This window comes from Nasonia vitripennis, chromosome 5, assembly GCF_009193385.2.
Source record: "Nasonia vitripennis strain AsymCx chromosome 5, Nvit_psr_1.1, whole genome shotgun sequence".
Lineage (NCBI taxonomy): Eukaryota > Metazoa > Arthropoda > Insecta > Hymenoptera > Pteromalidae > Nasonia > Nasonia vitripennis.
The window spans coordinates 23913928-23941724 of record NC_045761.1 but is presented as its reverse complement, the minus strand read 5'-3'; the positions used below and the strand labels follow the sequence as shown (position 1 = coordinate 23941724).

Below are 27797 nucleotides of genomic sequence, written 5' to 3'. Positions count from 1 at the left end.
AAAGACTGAGAGCTATTGAGTGCGAGTTGCATTGCAAGGGCAACCGAGAAATTGAAGTTAGAGGAATACTGACCACCACCATGCCGAGTTCTTTATTTTTTTCTCACTCTCTTTTTGTCACACGCATACAGACTCTCATTAGGATGCGCTTCGCACTCTAATTTTTTTTTTTTGCGTAACCTGTTAACAATTTAAAACGCACCGTGGAAGATTTAGAGTGCTACAGCTGGTAAAAACGTATGTTTAATTGAATCTTTCATTCTCATATTTTTCGTTATTACCCAATTATTAAGAATATGTATGAACATCTTTCGCAAATTGAAGTTCTCGCTCGTTGTCAGCTGCAATATTACTGACGCGTACGAGGAAATTTTTTTTCACCATACTTACCTCAAACTGGTTTTTAATTATTTACTACCGCACGTGATATGTACAAAATACCTGCGAAAAGAAAAAATATATTATGTTAGTGAAATTGCTATCGAAATGTTTGTAAATTATTCCTGTTGGCGAGAAGAAACTAAAATAGTTGAAAATAAAATACAAATTGAAACAAAATTTTAAAACTTTGTTGAATGAGTAGGAAGTGATGAATAATTCATACAACGTGAAGCTTCGTTTCCAAAACTCGAAAATTTCATATATTTATTATAGACCAGTTTATGAGAAGCAAGAGTGCAAGTGTTATAAAAAACGTTGTAATTCGTGAAGTATAATCAATTGGATCTGAGAAGAAAAACAACAGATTAAAGATTCATCGAAGAATACGAGCTACAGATAAAATACTATTTTAAATACTGCGGAAAATGGAAGGTCTCTTTTAATGTATATCAATACTTTGAAATTCGTTGAAATCTGTAAAAGTGTTTGGAAGAATGATGGGTTTACATATTTATTGTCGTAATATTAGCTCAGTCATGCTTGTAAATTCATAAGCTACGTAGTGATTTGTAGCGTTTGTATATATTTTAATCGGCAGACTCGATCGTAAAAAATTTCGTATTTCAGCCTAAATTTTCGAATTTTTTCATTACATATTTCTTGCTTCCATCGCGTGAATAAAAGAACACAGTATAGCCTATCATTACAGAAGCGCTAGCGAGAGAATTGCATGCACCTATAACTTTAGTGACACGAAGACTCGATAGTAAGTTACTTCTATAAATCAATAATTACCTTGGAAAAGGGGTATTTAAAATAGCATTTTATGTACACGAAAACATACATACAGATCTATAAGCACACTTTTAGTACTCTAGAATGAAATTTTCACTCTCACGTGTCTTTCCTATAATAATAATAAATAGTACGTATAGCCTCTCACGCATCAACTCACGCGACACCGGAGTCCCCGGGGACTCCGCAACTAGATTTGTACCTTAAACCCACCCTCGAGATCGTCAGTGAAAATTTCATCCTCACATTACAGCCTCAGGCCTTAAGCTAGATAATCGGCGAAGACACAGGGCCGCTTCGAGCGCTGATGCCTACGCAGGTGGTAAGCTCGCTTGAAGCGTCTGCCGCAATGCTGGCAAAAGTATCGCGGCAGGACTTTGCATTCCTCGCGAAGATGACGTAGCAGGGAGGTGCGCCAAGAGTAGGACTTGTCGCACTTGGGGCACTGAAAGGAGTTCTGGTCGCCGTGGTTGTTGCCGGGGCCAGCGGTGACCACGACGACGCCGCTCAGAGCTCGGGTCGTGGTGCCGTCCCTCGAATCCTCGTCGTCGAACTCGTCCTCTACGGAAAAAACAACGGGTCAGTGCGAGGATTGGGGGCCAGTCGGGGACATTTGCTTCGGATGACTGGTCCGTAGGCAAATGCAGTGGGTGTATAGGCTGAGAGAATAGTATGTATATTTAGCAAAAAATCTTGATAAGCGAACATAAAAACTTACGCAAAATGCGACGTAACGATCAAAACAATATAGATCAAATGTATGTATGTACACATGAGAAGAGGACAAAAAAACGTATGCACGAGTCTACGTGAAGACAAACCTTAGCTACGAAAATAACATCGATCAAGATATATGTAAAAAGTCAAACACTGAAATCATAAATTAAACGTAATATATTTATGAATCAAATTTTATGGTGTATATCTGCAGAGGGTAAATGAAGAAGGCGGTTTTTCAAATTTTATTTCCCATACATATAAGCATCAAGTCAAATAAAACTATTCTTCGCTTGCGATTTATAAGTATAAAATCGGTCGTTTGTCACGTATATTCCGTTTATCATTTTCCTTGATTTTTCTCGCAACTCTTTCGCCGAACCTGAAAACATAAAACTTGGTTAGTGAAATGAACCGTGTGAAGGAATTTGAAACAATGAGCAGGTTGTTCGAGTTCATTCGAGCAACACCGTACGCAACAAAAACAAAATATATTAATTACGGAAATCAGGATTCGAACTGAATTCTTTATTTTTTATTACAAAATCTCTTTACATCTCCCTTACATGCTACGAGGTACACAAAGAAAACAACGCATCGTTGTCAATAACACCTATGCGCGATTAGTATACTTTTCCCGAAAGTAATCTTCTTTCAGACAAAATGAACGATGCTTTTATACCAACCGAAATTAATATCCCGGAAATTCCTTGGTACACCAACGGTTCAATCGATGAAAAATCATTGAACACAACTTCGTCAAATCCAGTTTGCGCCTCAAACACATGAGCGAAATTCTATGTACAGCGTCATCACACATACGAAATCGAAGACATTATGGCACCAGTTAAATAACTAAAAAGTCTTTACGGATATCCAACGATATCGGCTCCACCATCTCCGACGACACTGATCTGGTGCACGGCACTTCTGTGTTTACGTAGGTGGTGCTTGTGCATGAACCGATTGCCGCAAACCTCACAGCAGAACCTGGGCGGTTTGCCACACTCGATGCGCAGGTGCTTCAACAGCGATTCGCGCCACTTGTACGACTTGCCACAGGCCGAGCATGGGAAGCGCCTTTCGACCGGTGTCGGTTCCAGGAAGCCAGATCCTGATGATTGAGGGTTGGTTTGATGGTGCTGTTGGTTCTTGGTGGTTGGCATCGTCCAAGATGGCCGCAGCCAGCCTGTGAACAGAGGAAGAAGAGGAAAGAAGCACGATGGTGCATTAGCTATGGCGAGTTTGATTTTGGCGGTGTGATAGAGAAGATGGAGGAGAGAGAGAGAGAGAGAGAGAGAGAGAGAGAGAGAGAGAGAGAGAGATATATATATATAGTGTATATGGTGTATTCTTTTTCTAAGGTCGTATACATTTTTGAGTGTTTCTATTTAGCGATTTGATTTTAGACTACTTTTATTCGACGGTGAAGGTAGAAGAGTTTCAAAGCACCGAAGAGATGTTGATAGTTTACTTGGATTTATTTAGAGGTATTGTGTGCTCATCGTTAAAATTTTAATTTAGTCTTGCTGAAACATAATAATCAGTCTGGTTAAGACAGTAGATAACAAAGAAAAATAACGCGAAATTAAAGAAGCCTGTAAAAGCTGATAAATGTGGTTAAAAACAGGTATCAAAAGGCCATTTTCCGAATTATTATTATTAGCAATTTATTATTAGCAAGCATTTCATATGGCAATTTTTACAAAATGTCTTGACGAATTTTGTTATTCGACTTCTTTCTTTATTCTTCTTGACTCCTCGTGCTCTTTCAGGTTTCACATAGTAAGATAGCCCAATTGTGGATCGAAGAAATACCTTACTATATGACTGAGGATCTGACAGTTGACCTAAAAAAATATAAATAAGTTAGTAAAATAATAATAACAAAATATTATAAACTGCAAAAGTGACAAGTTGGGACAATAAACACGAGCATTTTCAATAATTAAATTCACTTCTTTATTGATCAAATCTTCATCTCGCTAAGACAACGATTATCATTGTTACATTCAAAACTATAATAGTCGATCATTAGTCTGCAAAATGAAAACTCTAAATTATTCTATTTGATATAAGTATAGTGTATCCTTACGTGAACATCTCGTATGAGATTCTCGTTTGAACTTCGACACCTTTTATATATTATCCCTTCATCCATTTTTACATACGATCTTTTATTCTGTTAAATTACCCTCTCCACGTTATTCTACAATAAATAAACAATGTTTATGTTTACACCTTGTTTACGCCTAAAACCTACAACCTTCTCGCAAGTCATGCTTTTTCTGCCCTCTGGAACACTTACAAGCTAATTATTATCTCGATCTTAAAAGCTAAAATATTTTGTTCGTTTGGTATTTCTCGCCTTGTGTGAATTTTTTTTATCTGAAAAAACGACAATTTTCAACACTTTAATATCGGACTCGAAAAGGATCATCACGCGATCAACATATTTACATATTTTTTATGTTTTTTGTTCATTATTACGCAGTAATCATATTTATGTGTCATGCAAACTTTCTGAAATATTATGTTCATCGGCTCTCGACGTGCAATGACGGAGCATCGCTAGCTTTTCGGCTTCAAATACGTGCAAAATATAAAATAACTTTGCTCTCACAATATTCTGTTGTCTATATCATCTGAAATACGGATTTAACTCCGTATTAGTTGTTCTGCAAAGAAAAATCGCTCGCGCAAAACAATGAGAAGTGAACTCTGTATATTATACGCGCCAAGAATCGCAATTCCGTATTTGTTCGAAAGATCTCTGTAAAGTCTCTTGGTTCATTTGGCTATTACGAATCTACAACAATTTGAAATTCTTCATTTCTAGTACGTTTAATTTTTATTTTTATTTTCAGTCTTCACGCTGCGTACTTTCGATATTCCGCGGAACGAATTTACCTATTTATTTATTTATTTTTGTTTACTCTTCAAAAAGCGTCTTGATCACATTTATCTTTATTGTTTTACTTTTTATTTTTCGGCACGAGTTTTGGCATCAAGTTTCCCTTCTCCACTTGTTCCACTTTGGTTATTCATATAGCACTTTGATTCTCTTATTAGTTCATATAACGCGTATAGTTTTCGTTTGATCGTTCGGCTTTTCTCGGAAAACTGGAAGACTCAATATATCTACCCTTCGTTTTCAATACAAACTTAATTGATGTTTGCAAGAGATTTGCGAAATTTAGCTCGTTGGAAGAAAGTAGAGTACTCGAGAATTCAAGCTACGTTTGTTCGGCGAGAAAAGGTAGCTGTATGGGAAGTTGGAGTCGATTTCATTGGCTTGGAAGAGAAGCTGGGAAGAAAGAATCAGTATCAAGCGACTGAATGAAAAGATTCAAAGCCAGCGTTTGTGTAGAGTGAAAGTGTGTTTTGCGTATTTTTTTTTCAACTTCCAAAGTTGAACAACATTGAAAACAGAATATATAGACTAAGGAGATGTGTTAGGTTTTATTTATTTTGATTTTTTGTATACTTTTTTACGTTATTAGGTTTGATTTCTATTTTGCTTTGTATATGATAGAACGACAGAGTATTATTGCTACAAGCTTCAGAAGCATGTCGGAAAAGTAAAACAAGTAACTTTTAGTATCGTTGCGTATAGTACCAGATCAAATCTTTTAAAGGGATTGAAACTTTTTTCGTTAACTAGATTATTATTACTTTTTATAGAAGAATACATTCATAGTATAGGTACAGCAAAGAGTAGATAATAGATAAGAAAACTAATATTGTTTTCATAACTATATATGGTTAGTTTATTTCCACTTTAAAAATCAAGTGTACGCAAATGTAGGACCTCTTCGAAAGTTTTAAAGTCATTAGATCTAGATCCAAGAAAGACATTTTTTCTTTTAGTTATTTGTACAGATAAAACTATTAATTCTTTATACATCACACGTTAGCTAATGCCTCTGAGAGTATAGAATCATAATTAGGTAGGATAATTTTATTTTAGTTATATAGAACTATTCACAGGTAAGAGACAGCGATAGATTTTTAAGATGCGCAGCAAATAGAACTGCTCCGTTGAGATTTAGAGTTACACGGTATTATATTAAGAAGGAGAAAAAGAGAAAGATTGTATAGTATATTCAGTTGAGAAAAGTTGTAGACAGCTATTAGACAATATAGAGTAAATATAGATGAGTTTTAAGTGTTTGTATATAGTTTTAGTTAAATTCTTTACTACACGAGAATAGCCTTTTGTCAATCAACGGTATGTTTCAACGTCATTCTTAGTTAATACCGCTGCAGGGTATGTAACTGAAAGAAATCAATTCGTATGCTACAATCTATATCGTACATTATATATATCTAACCTGTTCTAAATAAATTGCATTTGTTCTATTTCATTTTTCGCTAGAACTACGAAAAACAGTAATAAATCTTTTGATTGGTGGGTACTATATCAATTCAGGTGATGTAGGGCTATTTGTTTTTGCTATCCTTTTGACTAGATTAACAACAAATTAATGTTTTACTCGCTACTAGGCTACTGGTATAAACGAAAGTCTATCCTGTATTTAAAAAATTCGTTGTTCACGAGATTTTTCTATCATTGGTTTTTAGTTTTTGTGTGCAACGGTGTTCAACTATCAAACTTACGTACAATTGATAAAATAGCGAAATTTCTTTCATTTCGAGGGTTTTGATAAGTTTTAAAGCTAATATTTTCTTTTTTGCCATCAAATTTCTGATGGTTAAACGAAAAAATCCGCATTTTGCATTTGGATTTCTTTTTACTCTTACAGTACGTACAAAAATAATTGGATCGACGACATTTCAACAACGGGCTTATCTTTTCGCTGCGCATAGTTAATTATATGTTTCATTAATTTTTTGACATATTTTTTGTAGTAAAACAAGAACAACCTCAACAATATTCTAGCCTGACGCTGTGCATTTGCTGAATCAAACACTACCTCTACTAGTCTTTCAGACTCTTTTCATGTATCTAAATCTTCTAGTAAAAACTATTTCATAATACTAAATAATATAGAATGTAAAACAGATCGATCATAATGACTATTTCAAATTCATGCAAGGAAATGATAAACTAATGACAATTCTGTAATAATTCTTGCAAAAATTTGATGATGGGGTTTTTTTGTAAATACGTATTTTCCGGGATTCATAATATATCGATTGTAAATTTTTCAATCGTTTTATATAGCTGAAATTAAAACTATTCAACAGATAGCAGGAAGCATTATTTCTCATATACCAATACATAACAATATATTGTCACGACGTTGTTCTTTTTATTTTATTTATCAGAAAGAACAGCCATATTATTTGAGATTCTCTTTGAACTTGTGCTATAAAAAAATAACGCAAGATTTTTCCTATCTTATCATTATATCCTAATAAAATTTCTGATACGTTGTTGGAATGTTGCTTTATGCTTTTTTCCTCAAGCGATAGGACTTTGGTAATCTTGAAACATTAGTTCAACAACCAACGTTTTTTCCGTAAAAGTTCTCTTTTGAAATGATTGGCTGCATTTTATTATTGTAAAAATATACAATGATAACGTTTAACTTATATACCTCGCGAAATTTTTACTCGTCGTCTTTTGCTTTGCATTAAATGTAAAGGAAGATCAGGTATGGCACTTCGTTTGGCTTACCGATATTTATAAATAAAACTCTGATGCTTACAAACTTAAAAGAAAAAAAAACAAACAAATAATAAAATGTGGAACTTTGGCTGTGAATTTCATACATATGTATAACTTTGGTATCGTTGGCACTTAGTAAAATGTAAACCGACATAACCTCGATTTATAATCGTTAGACTCTTTTGGCACTAAACTTTATGGTGTCTATGTGATGTACGTTCTCAATACATCGGATGTTCGCATCCTGCTCTCAGAGCTCTCGCAAATGGTGCGAACACGATGACAATCTCAGCAGTACGTATGTCATGCAGCCTATTTGTCGATCGTACGTTGATATCCTTCAAAATTCTCAATTTCACCTTACTTTATAAAGCCCTTTTTCCCCAAAACCCACTTATACAATCGACCCCTAACCTCAAAATTTCATCTACTTATCATCGCCTCAGGCTCGGCTATTCTGTACATCCACGTGACGATGATTAATATGAGCCTTGAGATTTCTCTCGTACTTGCTACTAAAGGCGCAATGAGGACAGCTGAAAGACGGGGCTTTACCACACTCGTAAAGTAGATGGCGCTTCAGTATGTAGGCGTTCTTGTAACTCTTACCGCACCGCGAGCAGTTGTGACGTCGATCGTGACCAGAACCAACGACGACAGCATGGTGATGAGTCATCGCACGATTGTTGTTGTTACGGACAGGATGTCTTGTTGGGCAATGCATACGAGCTCGTCGCTGCGGCGCTAGAGGAGCCGGTACATCAGATGAATTGGACGAGTTGTGGGTCCGGGAAGTACGACGGTTGCCACTCGACGATGACGTCGTAGTCGTCGCGGCTTCGCTGCTGCCAGCGCGCCAACCGATGCTAGAGAAGAAACCTGGAACGAGGTAAGCAGAGCGCCGTGATTGACGCGATCAGTAGTGTACGATGGGAGAATGGAAAGCAGGCTACGAGCGATGGATAACGATCACCATGACGGAGATGATGCACGATGATTGGGTCTGACGTCGTTAACCCGGAACCTGGAACTAGGGAAGACTTGGAAAAAAAATTATGACGGAATAATTCAACATACATAATGTGATTGCGATTCGTTACATAAACTCCTGGAATTAAAGGATGGGTAGACATCGAAATTTGAATTATATAGCTTCGATTGAAATCAAAGGTTTGAAAAAATACAAATAAAAAGTAATTGAACAAAAAAAAGGAAAACTTCCCTTTTCCAGTTCCAGGGCATTGAGGCGCATAAAGCATCGGCGAAGTTTCTTTTTCAAGACTATGATGCGACACAGGCCATGCCAAAAACATTCAGTTCTCAAGTTAGCGACAACGAGCAAAACATAGGAGCAGGGTAAGCGATGAGGTAAAACTGACTCGGAAAAAATGGACATTTAACCATGGATGAAAAATGTTTGACTATGTCTTGTGTTGTTGTCTATGTAAGAGTATTGAAACGATTTGTAAGGTTAATTCAGTTTTCGAATTACGTTCGAAATATAAATTCGTTACACTGGGTCGATCTTCGGAATAGACTCTTCACTAAAATTGAAATTCATTTTCCTAATACAGGTACAGGTGAAGTCTGGTGATACTTTATCCTTAGATTTGACTATCCAACGATGGTGCCTGAAAAATTAAATTAACGTGTTAGTAAAAAGGCAAAATTTGTATCAGCTTCGTACAAGGATGAGAAGAATTAAAGAGCAGTGACTTCTTTCTGTATCCATTTATTTTAAAAAATCGTTGGTATTCTCGACCAAGTACCAATCTTCTTAGCGTCATTACAATCGGCCGTCCAACGATGTCTCCAACACCTGCGGAAAATAATAAGTAGTCAGTACAAGATAATTTAACGTTTTAATTTACGTGCTCGTGAAACCTGTAAAAACGTCAGCAACAGTATTAGCGTTGGCAAGGTAATAAGGGAATAAATAGAATGGACATATTGATTAATTTTGTCTTTCTAGACTTTATTTTGCTCTAAATAGAATACAGAATCTCTACAACTTCATGAAAAAAAATGTAAACAAATGGAAATAGCGAGCATTCTGGAATGTTTTTAAGAATGAAGATCATTAAAACTATAAAGTTAACAAAAATAAATTCGTAAAATAGAAATTTTCCGGTACTTTGCTTACGTTCTGAACGTATTCAAAAGATGCAAACAAATATTCATTTAATGGCTTTCAAACGTTGAGAAAACAAACAACAAAAATGACAAAAAGAACAATATTATGTGCGATATCATTATTTTCCAACATAAACTAACTTGCTCGCGTGCGTTTGTATTTGTATATGTAATGCATTTCGTATATCATATGCACGTATACATTATGCGTATACATGATAATTATAAAATGTCCCGTTGCGTGAAGCAAAAATATCTAGAAAGATTATTATTATTATTATTATTATTATTATTATTATTATTTGTTTAGCGTATTCGTTAATAATATTTTTACCTAAATCATTAATTAATTATCATATAAAATAGAGACGAAATAAAAATAATAATCGTTCGTTGGCAAATACATGGCGAAAAGGATTATTACAGAGTTTATCATTAGAGCTTTCATTTTTAACTGACGAGGCGCTGAGCGGAAGTTTAGGCGATTTACAACATACTTTTCTTAAAATCATAAAAACGCTCTGTACAGTTCGATAAAAAAGAGATAATGGTCTTGTACTAAAAAGTATCGCGCTTACGTGTTCTAGTAGTTACATATATACGTCACATACCATAAGTTGTACTGTGGAGCGAACAAAGTGCACGCGGAGGTAAAGTCTATTCTCATGGGAAAAAAACGCGTTAAAAGACGTTGCATGAAACCACGTAAAAAATTCCATCGATTTTATTGAAGAGATAGTGTGTATAACTGATAGTTTTTCTCTCTTTCGTGTAGGTATCCAAATGAGGCTTTTAATGGCAGCTTTTTTCTTCGCTGAAATTTTTTACGCGGATGTACTAGTTGAATATGTTATAAATGCTGATATACATAAATATAAATATCTTGAGTAATATGGTTTTATACTAGTCGTAAAACAATGAGACTGTCTTTAGGGGATAAAATGACTCGAAAAAACCGAGACAAAAAAGTCTATGGTGACTCGATAATGTTATTCACAGAACGTTACACTATTACTTTACTATCTTGAAAATATAATATCGTCTAGTTTTTATTTTTGACTTGAATTAAAATAAAGAATGATTAAAAATGTGTACACTAAATACACACCGACTTTAAAAGAATTAAAAACTTAGCGGTTACATTGTCAGTATAGCAAATCGTTGAGATTGCTTTCTATTAATTCTTCGGGTTAAATAAATAGTTTTCTACAAAGTATCACTGGTTTCGAGAATGTGTTACAAGAATCACAAAAGTAAGAATCGCATGTAGCCTCGTATCGATGAAATTTTGTTGCATTTAAAAATGCTTCGCACGTCGGACACTTGACATATATAAAATTTAAAAAACTTCAATACAACCATCCCTCGAAATGATCAGAAAAAAAATTTTCAAGGAGACGCCAAAAAGTCAACAAACAACGTGGGACGACAACAGCGGCCATAAATTTTCATTTCTCTTAATTGCACACACGTCTAGCGTATTGGAAACGCTTATTTTTTTAGTCTTCATTTTTTTCATCACCATCGACCGAATCAAACGTGCACAAGCAATTTTTAAATAACTTGTTTGCTTTGAAAAGACTGGCTCGCATGAAAATCCGTACTTTCGTCATTCTCAGTTAAAAATCATGAATAATACCGTAAAAAGTTTGTTTCGCGGCTGGCTGCGCGCACCCAGCGCCTCTGAATCATCCCTTGTCTCTCTAAATCCCTAAATTCCTAAATCGTACTTTGAAGGCACTTAACACAAGGCTCTTTCGGTTCACAAACTCGTACTCATTCGAACGTTTTGCAAAAATGTCCTCAAACCGTTTCTGTTGCTTTTCTTTTTGCAAAAATAATCCTCGATTATAGTTATACTTTGCTTATCTCTCGCGTATGTGTAAATATAGGATTTTTTTTCTTGGTTTCGCTTATGTTGTTCAGTGCAGTACGTTTAGTCGCTATTTTCATCAATTATTTTTCAATATACGCCTAAAAATTGTATAAATGCAAAGCTCTGGCTTGGTATCTGTGCTCCGTGCTACATCGAATGGCCCGGTTTCACAATATTGTATTGCTGTTTCATAAAGCATCGTGTAAAGCTAATTTTCATAAAATATTAACGCAGTATACTTCATCGTGTTCGAACAATCCTAATGCAATTTTGCGCAAAAGTATAAAAAAGAAATCGAAAGAACACAACAAAATTGGCAGTAAATAAAAAAAAAGAGTTAGAAAAAAATTACAGCTACAATTTTTCATCCAGCACCTTGTCACACAAGTGTGCACTCACCTAATCCAATGCTTTTAAAGCAATTTTAAACCTAAGGCAAAATAAGTAATTTTAGCTTACAAATAATTTTGTTACTTCTTAAAGTATGCACCGACTATACCTAAGTAAAAAGCAAGCATTTTCACCGGGCCACGTAATTTATCAATATCGCCGAAACATTTGTGATTTAATTTATTCACTTTGTTCAACTAACGACACGTCGATAAGAAATTAAAACAGAAATAATATCTATAACACCATTCCACGAATTTCCTCACACTTTCAATTTTATTACTTGATCCGTTACGCTCGTCGTAATAAAAAATACAATCGATTCTGCGCATCACAAAGAAATTTCATTTCAAACGAAATTTCTACTTGAGACGCAGAAACGTCAATTTCGAATATATATAATAGCTTGCTCAGTTACTCAATCAACAAATTTTACAGCCGAAAAGTACATAATTTTTAAAATAATTTTAGTAAAATATTGTTCAATACTTGTTGCGAAAACAATAATTTTCGCACTTCAATAATTTTTTCAAATTCGTTTCCTAAATCACATCCACAAGTTTCCACATTTTTTTCTTCGTAGAACGTTATAAAAATTTTGCTCAATTATAAATATTTTTTAAATAAAGCTTTTTTGAAAAAATATAATAAAGCCGAGTACCTTAAAGGTACCTGAATGGCATAGTTCGAATAGTTATTTTCAACCGAAAACTTATTAATTTTTTTTAACGAATAAAATTTTGATATATTTTTATAATTCCTAAATATCACGATATGCGGTGTGTCGTATTTTCGAAACACTAGCAAATAAATCCCAGCATTGTGTAGTTACGAATTTCTTAAAATTTAGATAATCTAATTTCCTTTTTAATTTAGTCCAAACCTTATCGCCAAATAAACAAAAAAATTTCAATTGAACGATACAAGCTCAAGTCATATTCTGCACTGCAAATTATTCTTCTATCCGGAATTTCGTAAAACTAAACGCAGTAAAATAAGAGAGATAAGATGCGTAAGTTTCAACTATAAATCGCATCGTTCGCTTGCCGCCACTTCGTCTGTGATCTAATAATATTTTACTTTTTTTTCGTGCAATATTTGACATAATTTCGTTACACACTTAAATTTTAACGTTTTAGTTAGACTCTCCCATGGTAATATCTAAATCATTAAATTTTTCAATGTTTCAATTTTTCAATGATACCTATAGACGGAACAAATGAATATCCATCAAGAGTAACTAATTGGATTTACGACGCACCGTGACTGTTAAAAGATTAATATCCCTAATTTTCTAATGAAACAAGCCCGATTATACGTACCTGTACGTGCAGACTCACGACTACTCGAAGTAAAAGTAAAATTCAATTATACATGAAGCATTGAATGAAACAAATGAGATTGACCTTGCGAATAGAATGGCTTCTTACACTTTTTAGATAGTATGCTTTACTCTAAACGCGAATCCTCTCGCTTTTCTATTTTACATGATTATACAATCTTTCCTCTACAAAATCTGTATAACGTGCAAACTCCTCCCTCATATTTTATCATTGATTTTTTTCTTTTACAGCATATAGCTTTATATATTTTAAAATATTTTACTCAACGCTCTAAATCGCTGATTATATGGCATACACGTTAAATGCGATCGAAATTTTTCATCGTTACACCCGCCCAGCCGCAGCTTTTATACTCAGCTTTAAAAATGATCATCATCATATATTATTATAATCTATAAGTCTGAAGCACTTGTGTTTTTTATTTATTTTTTTCTCTCGTATAACTCACGTTAAAATCTTAGATTTTTCTTTGAGCTATATCAAATAGGTCACTTAAACTTTTAGATTCCATTACTTCGTCATCTCGCATTTAAGATTTTAAAGGCACGTTATTATTCAAAGAAGGACGCACGAATTTACTTATCGACTTTCTGAATTTTTTTCAATTTTTCCACTTATTTTTACCACTGAAAAAAGAGAGTCACAGCGAGAGTACGTCGATAGATATGTGGAGACTCTTCGAAAGTATTCCATAACTCCGCCCACCGCTTAAACAATAGACCAATCCGTATCTACGATGTATCAAGCCGAATTACCATTACAAAATATATTAGATTCAAAGCATTACGACAATCGATCCTGAGCTCTGCGAATTAGCTTGTACCTGCCTACGATATATCTTCTTCCGCGTGCGAAAAATATCGATTGGAAAACATTTTTCGCACGTCGGGATGAAAAAAAGTACCTTACCTATAATCTGCTAACCCTAGTAAAAAAAAATCAGTTCCATTATCTAAACCGAAAGGGCACTCAAAATGAAAATAGTCTTCGTTTTACAGTTAACGCGGTTGTACAAAGTGTCTCTTGAACGATTGGCACAGCTTTCAGCAGTAGTGATTATACCTCTGTCTTTTTAAACTATTGTTAAAAAACTACTCGCCGTTTAATTGCAACATTATTACGAAAAAATCTATCGAAAAATGGAAGAGCCAAGGCCGGAAATTACAGTACGGGCGGACTCGAAGATGATGCCCGTATGTTGTGTATACGAGTGTCTGTGTTGTATAGTTAAAGTTGAGTGCTCTCTCTCTCTCTCTCTCTCTCTCTCTCTCTCTCTCTCTCTCTCTCTCTCTCTCTTTCTCTTTCTTTCTTTCTTGCATCTTTGCCCTCGTGCGATTCGCCGATTATTTTCTCTCTTCACCGACCTACTTCGCAAGAGGCGCTTCATCACCCACTTTTTTCCAAAAAAAAGCATACCCTCATAAGACGCGCACGATAAATCTACAGTTGGCTTACATGCCTAGGACCTTAAGCCTAAATTGTTTTTTGCTCTCTAAACCTAATAATCTCCGTACAACCGATGACGACCATTGGCTTCGTCGACTTTTTTGTTTAAAATACTCGGTTCTTCGCTAAGAAATAAAAGGACTCTCGTCACCCGCACTTCTCTGTCGTTTGTTCACATGCTTCAGTTGTGTACGTCTTTTTTTTAATCATTTTTTTTTTAATTTTTTGTCGCGCGGGCCGTCATCGAGCATTGAAGGCCTCGTGAGGCACTATATTTATCATCGTATAGAGCTATATTCATAATTATATATTTTTTTCAATTATGTATATAATAAGTCGATTCATCTGTCTTTAATTTACTTTTCATCTTTAAAACGCATCGTACATACCCGTTCGGGAAAAATACGATCGAGCTACCTCTAAAAATCGCTTACACTTAGTGTGTAAACGACGACGTTATTACTTGTAGATCATTTCTTATATACTCTTATAAAGCCTTATCGTCATCTCGAATCTCTCCTGCGCTACACCCACCAGCTATATCCTTCAAACTCTTTCTCAAAACTCTATCGTCTTTCACATAATCGCCTCATTACGCAATATATATTTAATATATAATCTATGCGATAATTATACACTTTACTTATTATATTATATCAAGTGCTTTAGTATACGATATTTGTTTCTTTCAAAAAGCCACTGGAGCGTCACTATTTAGTTCAATTCCTGCATCGTCGTATGCCTTAATATCTATCGTATGTGATCATCCTTGCGATATCGCGATCATTTTCTCTGCTTGTTTTTGTTCCACACTTAAATCTGGCGCATAATGGTTGCACTTTCAAGGTCGAGACCGTTTCGCTACTGACTCGCTCGATTCGTGGTAAAGTCTGTACAAAGTATATATGAGCGTATATATTTATAATAATGTGGTTCAATCGATGTGGCTCGGGAAAACGATTCAATCCAAGCTATTTATCGAGATATGCCGTAGACTCCTGAGTATTAGTCGCGTGCGTTGCTTTAGTATTTAATATGAAGTTTCGTTTATGACAAGTGCTGATATAGCGTAGGATACTGTGCCCGGGAAAAATCGTTGCCCCCCGGTCCACATCGACAATAAATACGTTATGAAAAAATGACTATCAGTGTTGTGTACGTATAGATTCTACTATCTGTATTCTATATAAGTTAATATATTTATATTAATTAAAAAAAAATCGAGAAAAATTGCGGAAACGACCTCGACCCACTCGCGAACCATCGCGTCGCAAAGCTATATCCCGACGAAACTTGCCTACGTGTATATTTATTAAAAAAAAAGATAATTAAATATAAATCTAGCGCGATTTCGTATCATTCTATGTATACATAGGTGATCGCTTAATCGTTACGAGTATGTGTACCTTCGTTCGTCTCATTATCGTTTTTTTTTTTCGTATATGAATAGTTTAGTTTCATAAATATTGTCTACGTGTATATGGAGAGTCATTGCGAGCGGCCGTGACGTGCGACTGGCGTATCGATAGGAATATGGGACGCGCGTCTTCGGACAGTCAAGTTGACGGGCTGATATATTACATCATATTTGGCAAAAATTATCGGTTAGTAGACCTTGTTAGTTCGATATGTCTCTCACTCTGCGTATTATTATATTATAGGCTCTCTATCTGACTGGTACAAATAAACGTACATAGGAAGCAGACGAAATTATGGGTTAGCTTTAAAGTTAACAGGAACAATGAAAAAAATATAGTAGACTATATGGAGAAATGCGTGTGTTTATATACCGCGAACTCGACTGCCGATCGACGCGCTTGATCTAATTGTTTTGTTAACGTCGATCCAGCTCGACGATCTTCGATGATTTGCATGATGAGATGATCGCGATGGCTGAGAGAAAAAGAGAGAGAGAGAGAGAGAGAGAGAGAGAACTAAGTATATTGTACGGAATATTAACTCACTATTTTAAGTATATAAAAAACGTAAATAAATCGTGTAAATAAATGCATCGAGTAGGAATCTTATAGTTGCACATATCTGACAGTCTAAGAGAGTACACAGTACTGCATACTTTGCGGTATATATAATATATTATCATTATTCATACGTAACTATTATTATTAATATCACTATAAAAATGCATAGTGCTCTATATTATGATACACGAAAAACTTCAATGATGCGTTGCATGGACTTGTACGTTCACGGACAATGAAAATGACTGAGTATATGAATGACGGAAGCTATATTATGATGCAGTGAGTTACGTGTCATCTCAGCTGGATCGACGTTGAATTTTCGAGGTGTCCCCAGTGCGACGCCAGTAACGCCACGGCGCGACCCGTTGATCATTAAAAATATGGAACCAGTGTGACCAGAATGGTTGATATTGGAAGAGTTGCTCCGGCTGTGATACACCGGACGCTCTCAGTGTAGCCCGGGGCGCTTCCTTCGAACGATCATTTTGTTCACCTGACTAAAAATAGAAACTAAATTCCAAGACGTTTGAAACGCAGCGCCCGACGCGATTTTGAATCTAAGCGTCGGTTGCTCGATATAAATTAATTATGACTGTGTCTATCCTGTGGACCCGGACGCTGACCCTCTTTGACTCCTTGCACACGTTGTACGAATGAAAAATAATATAATGTAAGGACATAGATAATTTTGTCGCGGCTAGTCGATAGCCGATCTCGTTATGCCGAAAGCTCGTGCGCGTGTACTGCCAGTCACGAAAAATTTGCTCATGTCACGCGTAATCCAGCGCGTTCTATCACAGTGTCTCCCACGAACTACCCCATTCGTTCCTTCGTCCGAGGAACGAAGCAATTGCACCTCAGCTCGCGCCTTGGGTCCACAGTATGTCTCCCAGAATTTTGACTCGATTCGAATCCCCTAAGACTTCTATTTCATAGAAGACCTCGAGTCCTCGAACAACGATTACAGGTCCGAAAGGCTTTTTCGCGTTTCCCAAACTTAAAAGCTATAGTACGTTCAGTTTCTTTTGGTTCTCGGACAGCCGCCCCGAGCGAGAGATCGACGCATTTGTCTCTCGTTCGCGTAACTTGGAAGTCACGCTTTGCGTATAAAATAAATCTTACTAGTGTAGTTTAAAACGTATAAAGGATAAAAAATACAAAAATTCGGAAAAAAAGAAGCCAAGCAGTGGGACTGCGCAACGCGTGTGCGTGTGCGTGCTCTGGCTTCTTTCAGAAAGGAGCCAGAGCCACACGCACAAGGCGTTGCTTCAATGTTTAGAGTCTAAGACTCGATGGCTCGAGGTTTGCACCGGATCGATTACGTTTGTCCAGACGAGCGCGGTGAGTATCCCGAGAGTGATTTTTCGGTCATTCGATCCGGAACTACGGCAGGTTCGTCGAAGACGGATATACGGCGAATCTAAAGCTTTCTGTACAGGGCTATGGTCTATTTGGTAACTGGCTGGGTCAGCGGATCGTCTTCATCGTCGAAGACGTGTCTAACAACGGGTTTCCAAGTGTCTATGAGGTATGCAGCTGAACGTTTTCCTCCTCCAAACCGTATCCGTCGTCGACGAACGCTGGGAAGTTATGGCCGATTCGAGATGTCCCGGATCGAAATCAAGTCCTCCAAAGCACACTTTGGACCCATCGCGCGAGTCCAAATAATCCCAACCCCAAGCAGACGCGACAGTCATTCGCTCGTTTCCCAGACACACACACACACACACTAGTTTCTCTCACGTATATCCGAAGCCTCTCTCTCTTCGTCTTCGGCCGCTTGTCTAGACGAGCTCCTGCTTGTAGAGCTTCTCTTTGTGCATGCGCTCCATGTGGCGGGCGATATGCATCTTCTGCTTGGCCCGGTAGACGCAGTGGGGACACTGGAACTGCGGCTCCTTGCCGCACTCCCACTTCTGATGGTTCCTCAGGCTGCTCTTGAGCTTGTAGACGCGTCCGCAGGCTGGACAGTTGAAGCCCTCCTGGTTGGCACCGGCCGAGCCGTTGCCCACCGAGCCGCTGGATGTCAGACCCTTGCCTAGACTGCCGCCGGAACGCCACATGATCGACGGCACGGTCCAGCGCTGCCAGGCTGCCGCCCACTTCAGGCCCGTCATGCTCAGGTCCTCGGCTGGAACAACAGGTTTCCAGGCTTTATTTATCGACAGTTTTTTACAATGTACATCCTAACGAAATATGTCTGTTATTTACTTTTTTTGTTCATATAAGGTCGTTATATGGAAATCGTTTATTTTCGATTCGGCATACTTAGGCACTAGGGGGATAGGCTCGTCGTTGGATTATTATCGTGTCGTGTATTGTATACTTAGGCTATGAAAAGGCAATATTACAGATGCGCTAGAAAGAGAGAGAGAGAGAGAGAGAGAGAGAGAGAGCCTGCCGATAGTCGACAGGTGTCGATGAGGATCGCTGGATACACATCAATGGCGAGTTATCGAGCGACCTTCAACTACAAGTTTGAGAGAGCAATTTGCTTTGTTTTTGTTTTTTTTTTCATTGACAGACTGATGCATTGGCGTGATAGGAGTGCAAAATACATTGTTCCTTACTTCGAAGATCCCAAGCAGCAAAATGAGGATCCTTTCGGTGGTTTATTTAGGTGATAAAAGGTGGCGATATTGGCGTTTCGAAAAGGAAGAGTCTACTTGCGAGAGATAGAGAGAAAAAAATTATGCTTCTAGCTACAGTTATAGCGTTCCGTTGTCGTTCCTTTTCGAAGTGCAAGCGATGAAAGTTTCTCTAGATATGTACAGTTTTGACTAGTTAGTGCGCATGCCTATTTGCTTCCCCAATATCAGGACGAAATATGGGATTGCTTGTACTGGGATAATTCGTGACGAGGGTTACATAATTGTTTGGCTCGGATTTTACAGAGTTTTGATATTGGAGAATGTTGTGCGATAGAAGAAGTGTAGCTATACTGAAGATAAGATGCATCGAGCGATGGTAGCGTTAGAGAATTTTGAAAAAAGAACTTAAGAACGGAAATTGATAAGGAGTTACATAATTTTTTTCTTATATAGTGTAGATTATAAGTAAATTTTTAATTTTTCTTCTGGTATATTGCGTTCAAATTTTACATGTTCATCAAACGTCGCCTGATTGTATATTGAATATAAATGTGGCGTCTCGTGTTACATTCCTGCTATGTAAGAAATATATAATATATACTTCTTAATGACTAATCACGGGTGTGTATTGTTTCATAATATAAAGGAAATTTTATAAAATGAAGTTCGATGTTTGTCGGAAACTTCTTCTGCACGACGCTTCGTAAGGCACTTAAAATATATAACAAAGCTGGCCTAGAAAAAAGGGCACATATTACACGTTCTTATAAGTACAAAATGAAAAAAAATAAGTTACTATCTAAATAAAATTAAAAAACTTGTAATTTTGGCTTTTCAGGTGTTCAAAATTATCTTTCATTTACACGCATTCGCATATATCACAGAACACGTCCTCCAGAGAACTATCCTCACAACAACAAACAGCTTAATCATAAAAAAAAATCAAAAAAAAAAACAGAGTCAGTCAAACTCAGCTCGCGGCACGTAGTTCAGGAGGAAATCCTCCATAGTGTCGAACTTTTCCGGATGCTGCCGACGGATGTGCCTGAGCCAGTGAGCCTTGCGCTTGCATCGCTGTGGACAGAAGAGACACTGGAACTGAGGCTCCTTGCCACACTCCCAGTTGATATGTCGCTGCAACGAGTCCTTGCGTACGTACGACCTGCCGCAGCGGATGCAATCGAATTGGCCCAGAACACGACGACTCGCAGTCTTCGGCTGCTGCTGCTGACGGGACGGCTCGCAGCAGTCTGAAAGAGAGGAAGCGCCGATTTAGTGGCGTTCGGCTGCTGCTTCTCTTTGCTTTTTGTTTAAGGGCCATCGACATACTGCTACATGGCATTGCACTGAAAGCTTTACCCAGGAGGAGTCCCTTTGCGACGAGTGTAGATGGAAATGCTAATAAGATCACGGTATACAAAGAATTCATCAATGTATTTTTCATTCTGTACCCTTGTAAGCCATCACCCACAAACAAAAACGATAGATATATTGTTTTTAACGAAGTTAAACGTTCCATTTCTAGTTCTAATTGCCGTTCTATACATTAGTTTATTTTTATTATAAAAATCGCATGATGCAAGTGCTGTTAATTCTAGGTATGGTTTTCGAAAAATGCTGACGTCTCATTAGAAAAGTGACACTTACTTTTGTGAAAGTTCGTTACCTCAAAGAATAGTCGTCGATGAATGTAATTTTGATTTTGTCCTTTTTACTTTTGATTCTTTTGGCGTTTGCTTTCAGACTTTCACACACGTCTTCACGGCTTCCAAATCTGAAACAATATAAATTCATGTAATACTGTTCAAACTGAATCGATAGCTGAAGTATTATACTTACGAGTATTTGAAATATCTGGCACGTATATTTGTAACAAAAAATAAAGTGACCAAGGAATTCATAATTCTTAAATTTTTATTGCGAATATAAGAATTGTTAATGTTTGTATCACAAATACTAGATTGGTTATCAAAGTTTAACGAACATTTTTATATCAATGATGAAGCACCAGTTCCTCTTCCTTTTCCCCTACCTCGTCCTCGACCTCTGACTCGTCCCTTGCTGTAACATAAATTTATGTCAAATAATTATCAGAATTTTCCTACAAGTAATTTAAAGAGACGTACGATTTCTGTTCGGTGTGTCGAATTAGATGCTGTGAAAGTAGATACTTTCTTCGTGTTTTGTAGCTACAAAATGGACAGACATAACTTGGCTCAACTCCACATTCGTACTTTTGATGAAATTTCAAGGCTGCCAATGAACTGTATCTTCTCTCACACTGTAGGCAACAAAAATCGATGTGACTTAATCCCAAGTCAACGTTTATATTTTCCTCTTTGCCAAAGTCTGAAAATATTAAAAATTATTTGTGTTATTAAAAGTAAATTCTGTGTCTATTTTAATAATTCAAGTTGAAAATTTGATAAAAAGGCCAATTAAAATGGAAAATATTTAATTAGTTAATTAGTATACCTGCTGTGTGTCGTTTGTGAGTGGTATGTACCTTCATTTTTATGTGTACTGCAACGTGTAAAAAAGTATTGAGCGATATTACAATTGCAAATAACTGAAATGTCAAATATGAAATAGAACATCGGAAATTATACAAGGAAAATAATAGATATATCATATCATTTAAGAATAGCAATAATTTTATTCGTTTATGAAGAAATTATCACATTTTTAAAAATTAATTTACATTTTGGTTTAACGAAGACTTTTCTTTAATCTTCAACTAAATAATATAACTTTTCTGAAAACGCATGACTTTTTTCCTTTGGTTTTTAATCATTAACATTTTTATCATCATATAATATTTTTTAGATCCCTTATATTTTTTTATTTACAGAAAAATCAGATCCTCAAATATTAACATTATAACTAAAACAAATGGTAAATGTTGTAAATACAGACTGGCATTTTATGGCTATTTTTTGGCAATTTAATTTTTTGCAAAGTAGTATGCAAAAATTAAATACAAAAAAAAATTTGGAAGCCAGCAAATGTCTGAAATATCAGAAAATCCTGTGTGTAAATATAAAAAAAAATTTTGTTCAGAGCTCAACTACTTGGTTTTTTTTTCAATTAAACGTATATCAACGTGGAAACTTAACAATAGTTCTTTACAGAAAACAATGGCACCATCTTCTTAACTTGCACGCTCTTGCCTTTTTTGTCAAGTGAAATTATGCATACGCCACATTTCATCCGTTCCGGGAGGATCAGTGGTACTTTCACCAATCATAGGCGGTGTTGTCGTTGACGGCCCTGGAATATGAACTTTTAGATGCCTTTGAAGGCTGTGCTTGTGTTTAAAACGTGAATTGCACAGGACGCAGCCAAAGGTCGCCTCCTTGCCGCATTCCAGCTTCTTATGGCGCTGCAGCGTGATTAATCGGCGATAGGTGCGATTACACGTGTCGCAAGGGTAGTAGTTATGAGACTCGCCGACGTAACCAGTTGTAAAATAGTTTCCTGAAAAAGTAAGGTAAATTTGTCAGTAAGAATTTTCGATGACGGATTGCCGAAATGCACTGCGCTGTTTCGTTGTAATGGGAATTAAGCGTTGAATTTCGTTAAAGTGGAGTGTCAACACGAACATGTACTCTACATTTATCAAAAATTGTTACATAACAAAGCACAATATTTTTTTAGTAATATAATGACTGTTATTGACAAACACACACTTGGAAAATGAAAATCAACGTGACAAAAAATTTAATTGATCCTTAATAGTTTAAGTTACTTTAATTTCCACGCAGACCGTGATTCACCATATATTATAAAGCTCTGAAAGATTAAATATGACAGGGAATGTTATTTTGGAACAAAGATAAGAAAAAAACACAAAAATTAAAAAACCCGTAAAATTTTATTTATTTTCAATGAAAATATATAAATTACAATAATAAATACAGCGCTAAAAAAACCGCTCCAAAATAGATTTAATATCTTACGTGTAAAATTGTGTTTAAGACTAATGAAAGTAAATATTATCTATTTAATTATCCTATCGCCTTTTATTAAAATTGATCATTAAAAAAAAATTGAAATTTGTCTAAGAATTATACTTTTTAAGCAAAACCTTACTTAAATAGAAGTTTATTTTTAAAAAGGTACAAATAGTTTGGGGAAAAACTTCAAAAACACTTTTTTCTATAAATAAAAAATTAATGATAATAAATCTCGCTTAATCAATAACAATCCTTTAAAAGAGGACGATACGCGCATAGATTGAGTAAGTACAACACTTATACTGTCGGTGTCGGTAACAATTAAATGAGCATAAAGAAAATTACGAGTGGTTGATAAAAATATCAAGATAAGCCGACAAAGTATCCTTAGGTATTTTCCTTAGGTATAAATACTGATCTTAAAAATACTGAGGCGACGACTCGTCTCCTTGCTCCAAATATGTTCATTGTTCAATACGCATAATACGTTCTTAATACTAAAATGGTGTTATTTTGGTGTCTTTATAATTTGTGTTAACTGTAAGTTGCAGTTTGTTCGATTTCAATGAACGGAACAGTTGATTTCCCTAATATAAATAAATTTCATAGATAATAATTGACAAAATTAATCATTATAGGTTACTATAACTTACATAAATGTCATGCAGAATATGTAATTAAACAAAATATATCTTCATACTAGAAGATAGCTTAGTTCACTAAATAAATATCTTTAATGTCTTATGTCATTTCTTAAATTAAATCTAAACGTTTAGCCATGTTATGTTTGTAATATTACATAAGTATATGCATAACGTATAAAATATACTTTTACCTTTTTGACCAGCAATCTGGTAACAAAAATTTTATAGTACTGAAAATATTCATTTCTTTTTCGATTAGATATATTTAGAATTATTAGTATTCTTTTAATTTGTCTATTTTTTTCAACTGAATATAAAAAGCAGTATTTTACCGTAGTTTTTCGTCACTTAAGCGTATATAGTACGTAAAGTCAATATTAAATACAAGGTACCTTCCTTACATTACTTAAAATCCTATACAACCCCATAATATGAATACTGGAAAGTTGACGTTAATAGTAAAGTTTCCCGAAAACCGACACGAGTTGAGTCAAAACCTAAACAAAATTTTGCAAATATTTTATTGGTTTTTAGAAAACCATATTAAAATTATTTTGTATAATTTATACATCCCAAAACCATAAAAATCGACATTTTTGTGTACAAAAAATATTAATATTTATCACTATCTGCAGATAGCGAAAAAACTAATGATTTTACTTATTACCGACGATGGAAATAAAAACTATGGTTTCTAATTAATACAAGATTGATGCCATTTTCAGCAAACCCTGCAACTCCAAAAAATCTCTGGAATAATGAACAGAAAAAGCGCTTCAAAAGTGCTTTCAAGTTTGTATGAAATTATAGCTCGCATACGCATTACAGGCATTATATGTTACAAATCTTAAGATATTTCCTCCTAAATAAGTAACATTTAAGCCCGACCCTGAGTGATTCTATCATTTATTATTTATAAAAAATATTTCATGAAAACTTAATTTCTCTTAGTTACATAGTTTTTCATTGTAAAAATATTTATAAAACCTTTTACAATCTCTTACGTATTCTTATGATAAAATTTATCCTTTCCAATGTATATAAATATTTGTATACCCAGTAGCTCTTATCTCAATAAATGCAATCTCAACTCATTTATAAGTATACCATACATTGGATAGTCTTATTTATAGTCAAATTAATGACCTTGACGAACTTTTACATGAAAACTCTTACAACTAGTACTATGGTACTAGCATCTTTAAATTTGTACGTATCTATTAAAAACGTGAAATATTAAAAAAAAAATTTAAATCGTCACTTTATAAATGGTTATAATAAATTACGTCTAAAATGATAAGTTAATAATATTTTAATTGTATAAAAATAAATTTTATACAACTTCTTGAATTGTTCATGGAATGTCAATTTCAAATAGAGTTCTACTCTATAATAAGTTTTTGTACTGAAGACAATTTTACTCCGTCCAATCGAATAAAAAACAAAACCCCTAATGCTAATGGAAGTCATACTTCACACGTGCAGATATGTAATACACCAGTAAAATGATAATAAAAATAAGATAAAAATAAATAATAAAATAACGAAATAGAACTCTAAGCACTATCATCAAAATTACCCAGCTTCTGATGATGTCGTTTATAGTGCACCGTCAAATTACCTCTCTGTCTAGCTTTATACGGACACTCGGGACACTGAAAAGCCGGAGGTTTACCACCACATTCTACCATCTCGTGCCTCCTCATCGTGCTCTTCCACCTATAGCCTTTACCACAGAACCTACAACGAAATTTACGTTGCTGTTCGTGAGACACACCCATATAGACGACACTGAGGTCAGATCTAGGCTGAGGCAACACTTCAAACGAGTCGGGGAATACAACCTCTCGCGCAGACCTATCACCATCATTGTTATTGTTTCCGCCGCCGCCACTGCTGTTACTTCCTGTGTCCAAGCTGCGACGCTCCCGAGATGTAGAAGAGTTGTAGCCGGTGCGCTGTTCGCTGGTACTACGCGTATGGGGCCGACTTCGCTGCTTGCTTGAGCCTCCGCTTTGTTTAAAATCGGACCGCAGTAGTGATAGTAGAGCTCCCATTCCTGTAACAACCACGCGAAAAGAGAAGCGGAAAACGATGAATTTTTTGAATTTTTGCTCCTTCAAACTGCGATTAAGTCCCCTTTTCTTGCATTTATCAATTTTACAAAAATAAAGAAATTACAATTTTAAAAAGAACAAAAGTTGAACTGTTTGTAAATTTACTTATGCACTAATTGCCAACGCATTCTACTCTGAACAAAAGTTTTAAAGAGAGAGGGGCTTTTATCGTGTATACTGAGAAAACTTTTTATTTTTTCGTCATGGATTTTTAGGTTTACTTTGTCAGATGGGTCATGTCAGCCTAGTTGCCGTTGCGTGTATTACTTTTTGATATTATTATAAGTTTAAAAAAAGTAATAGTGCATTAAGTAGATTCGCTAGTTGATAGATAGTCGTTATATATAAGATTAAACCCAGAACCAATTCAACACAAATGATTTAACCAACAGCCTCGAAAGTGCCCAGGCACCCATTTTGAATTTGAATAGAAAAGAGCAAAGTTGTGAGACGAAAAAAAGATAATTTCACACGAATCATACAGGCAAATACTTGATCAAACTTTTCTTCTGATTGGTTTATGATTGTCAGTAGAAATTATCCTTTTTCGTTCTATAGAATTGCATCATAAGTGAAGTTTTCGAAGTACAATAGTGCTGTATCGAGAAGTAATGCAGAAGAAGTTATCATTCAACCGTTATAAAAAAAAAATTAAGTTTTGGATGTTATAATACTTTACATTAGTGAAAATTTTTGTACACCAAACATGTCGAATATAATATTTACAATTTTACAAACAATATAAATGCAAATTCATATGCATTTTACACTGAAAAAATGCACTTCCCAATTTTTATTAAGCGAAATTGTTTAATTCATTTAAATTATTACTCAAAAGAATATTCTCCAGAATATTCTCCAGAAACCTAAAAATAAAAAAATTAGATTAGTTGAATATATTGCATTATAAAACTTGTTGAAAGGAGATTAAAAATAAAATATATAAATAACAAGAATGAATATTTTTATTCAAAATAAATGATTATGTATAAACGTACAGCATATACGAATAAAAATCATAAGTTAAATATCTTACATTTTTATATCGCAAGACCACAAAGCTTGCGACAAAATATTTGTTTATGATAAATTATGTCATAAATTTTCTCAAAATAGAAAATGCATATGGTTATCAAAAATAAAAAGGATCAAAGAATATTGGTTTTATGCTTTCCGACAACGTGGACCTTCAGATTGTCCTTTCTTTTCGACTTATAATGACAGTACGGACATCCAAATTGTGGCATCTTGCCACATTCAAGTCGTAAGTGACGGAGTAAGGAAGACTTAATATGGTAAGTTTTGAAGCAAGATTCACATGTAAAAGCCCCCATCATTCCTGTACTGTCCAGGCGATAACCTAAAAGATCCAAATAAGTAATGTTAGTAAAAAAATCCATGCATTAAAATACCGCAGATAGGAGATGAATGCGATACGAAACAATTGAATATGAATACATTTTTGCCAATTTTTATTATGAGTGATTTAATTATTTTTCACTTCATAAACTTAAAATGAAAATTAATGAAATGACGTTTTAAACGATACAAATGTGCACAAATGATATGATAGAACTCTTGATTTTTTTGTAAATTTATTTCAGTTATATCTAACATCATAATATAACAACTTTTTTTATTGTAAATCGCACATAGATATTCGTGAATACTCTATTGCAAAATAGAATTTGAAAAACGCCTGGAATCTAAAGGAACTAATCGACTGATACTATCAAAAATTACATTGAAATCAAGAAAACATCTAAATAACAAAGTTATTTTTGTATTATT

At 35.1% G+C, this 27797-nt stretch overlaps 1 protein-coding gene and 1 long non-coding RNA gene across 25 annotated transcripts in view; one reads left to right on the top strand and one right to left on the bottom strand.

Moving 5' to 3' along the window:
• The window catches only part of LOC100123363 (longitudinals lacking), a 280984-nt gene that overhangs the window by 166293 nt on the left and 86894 nt on the right, over positions 1-27797 (bottom strand). The window lies entirely within an intron of this gene.
• On the top strand, positions 8344-9052 carry LOC116417589. Its single transcript, XR_004227839.1, has 2 exons — positions 8344-8698; positions 8760-9052. It is a non-coding gene; the product is annotated as an uncharacterized LOC116417589 (long non-coding RNA).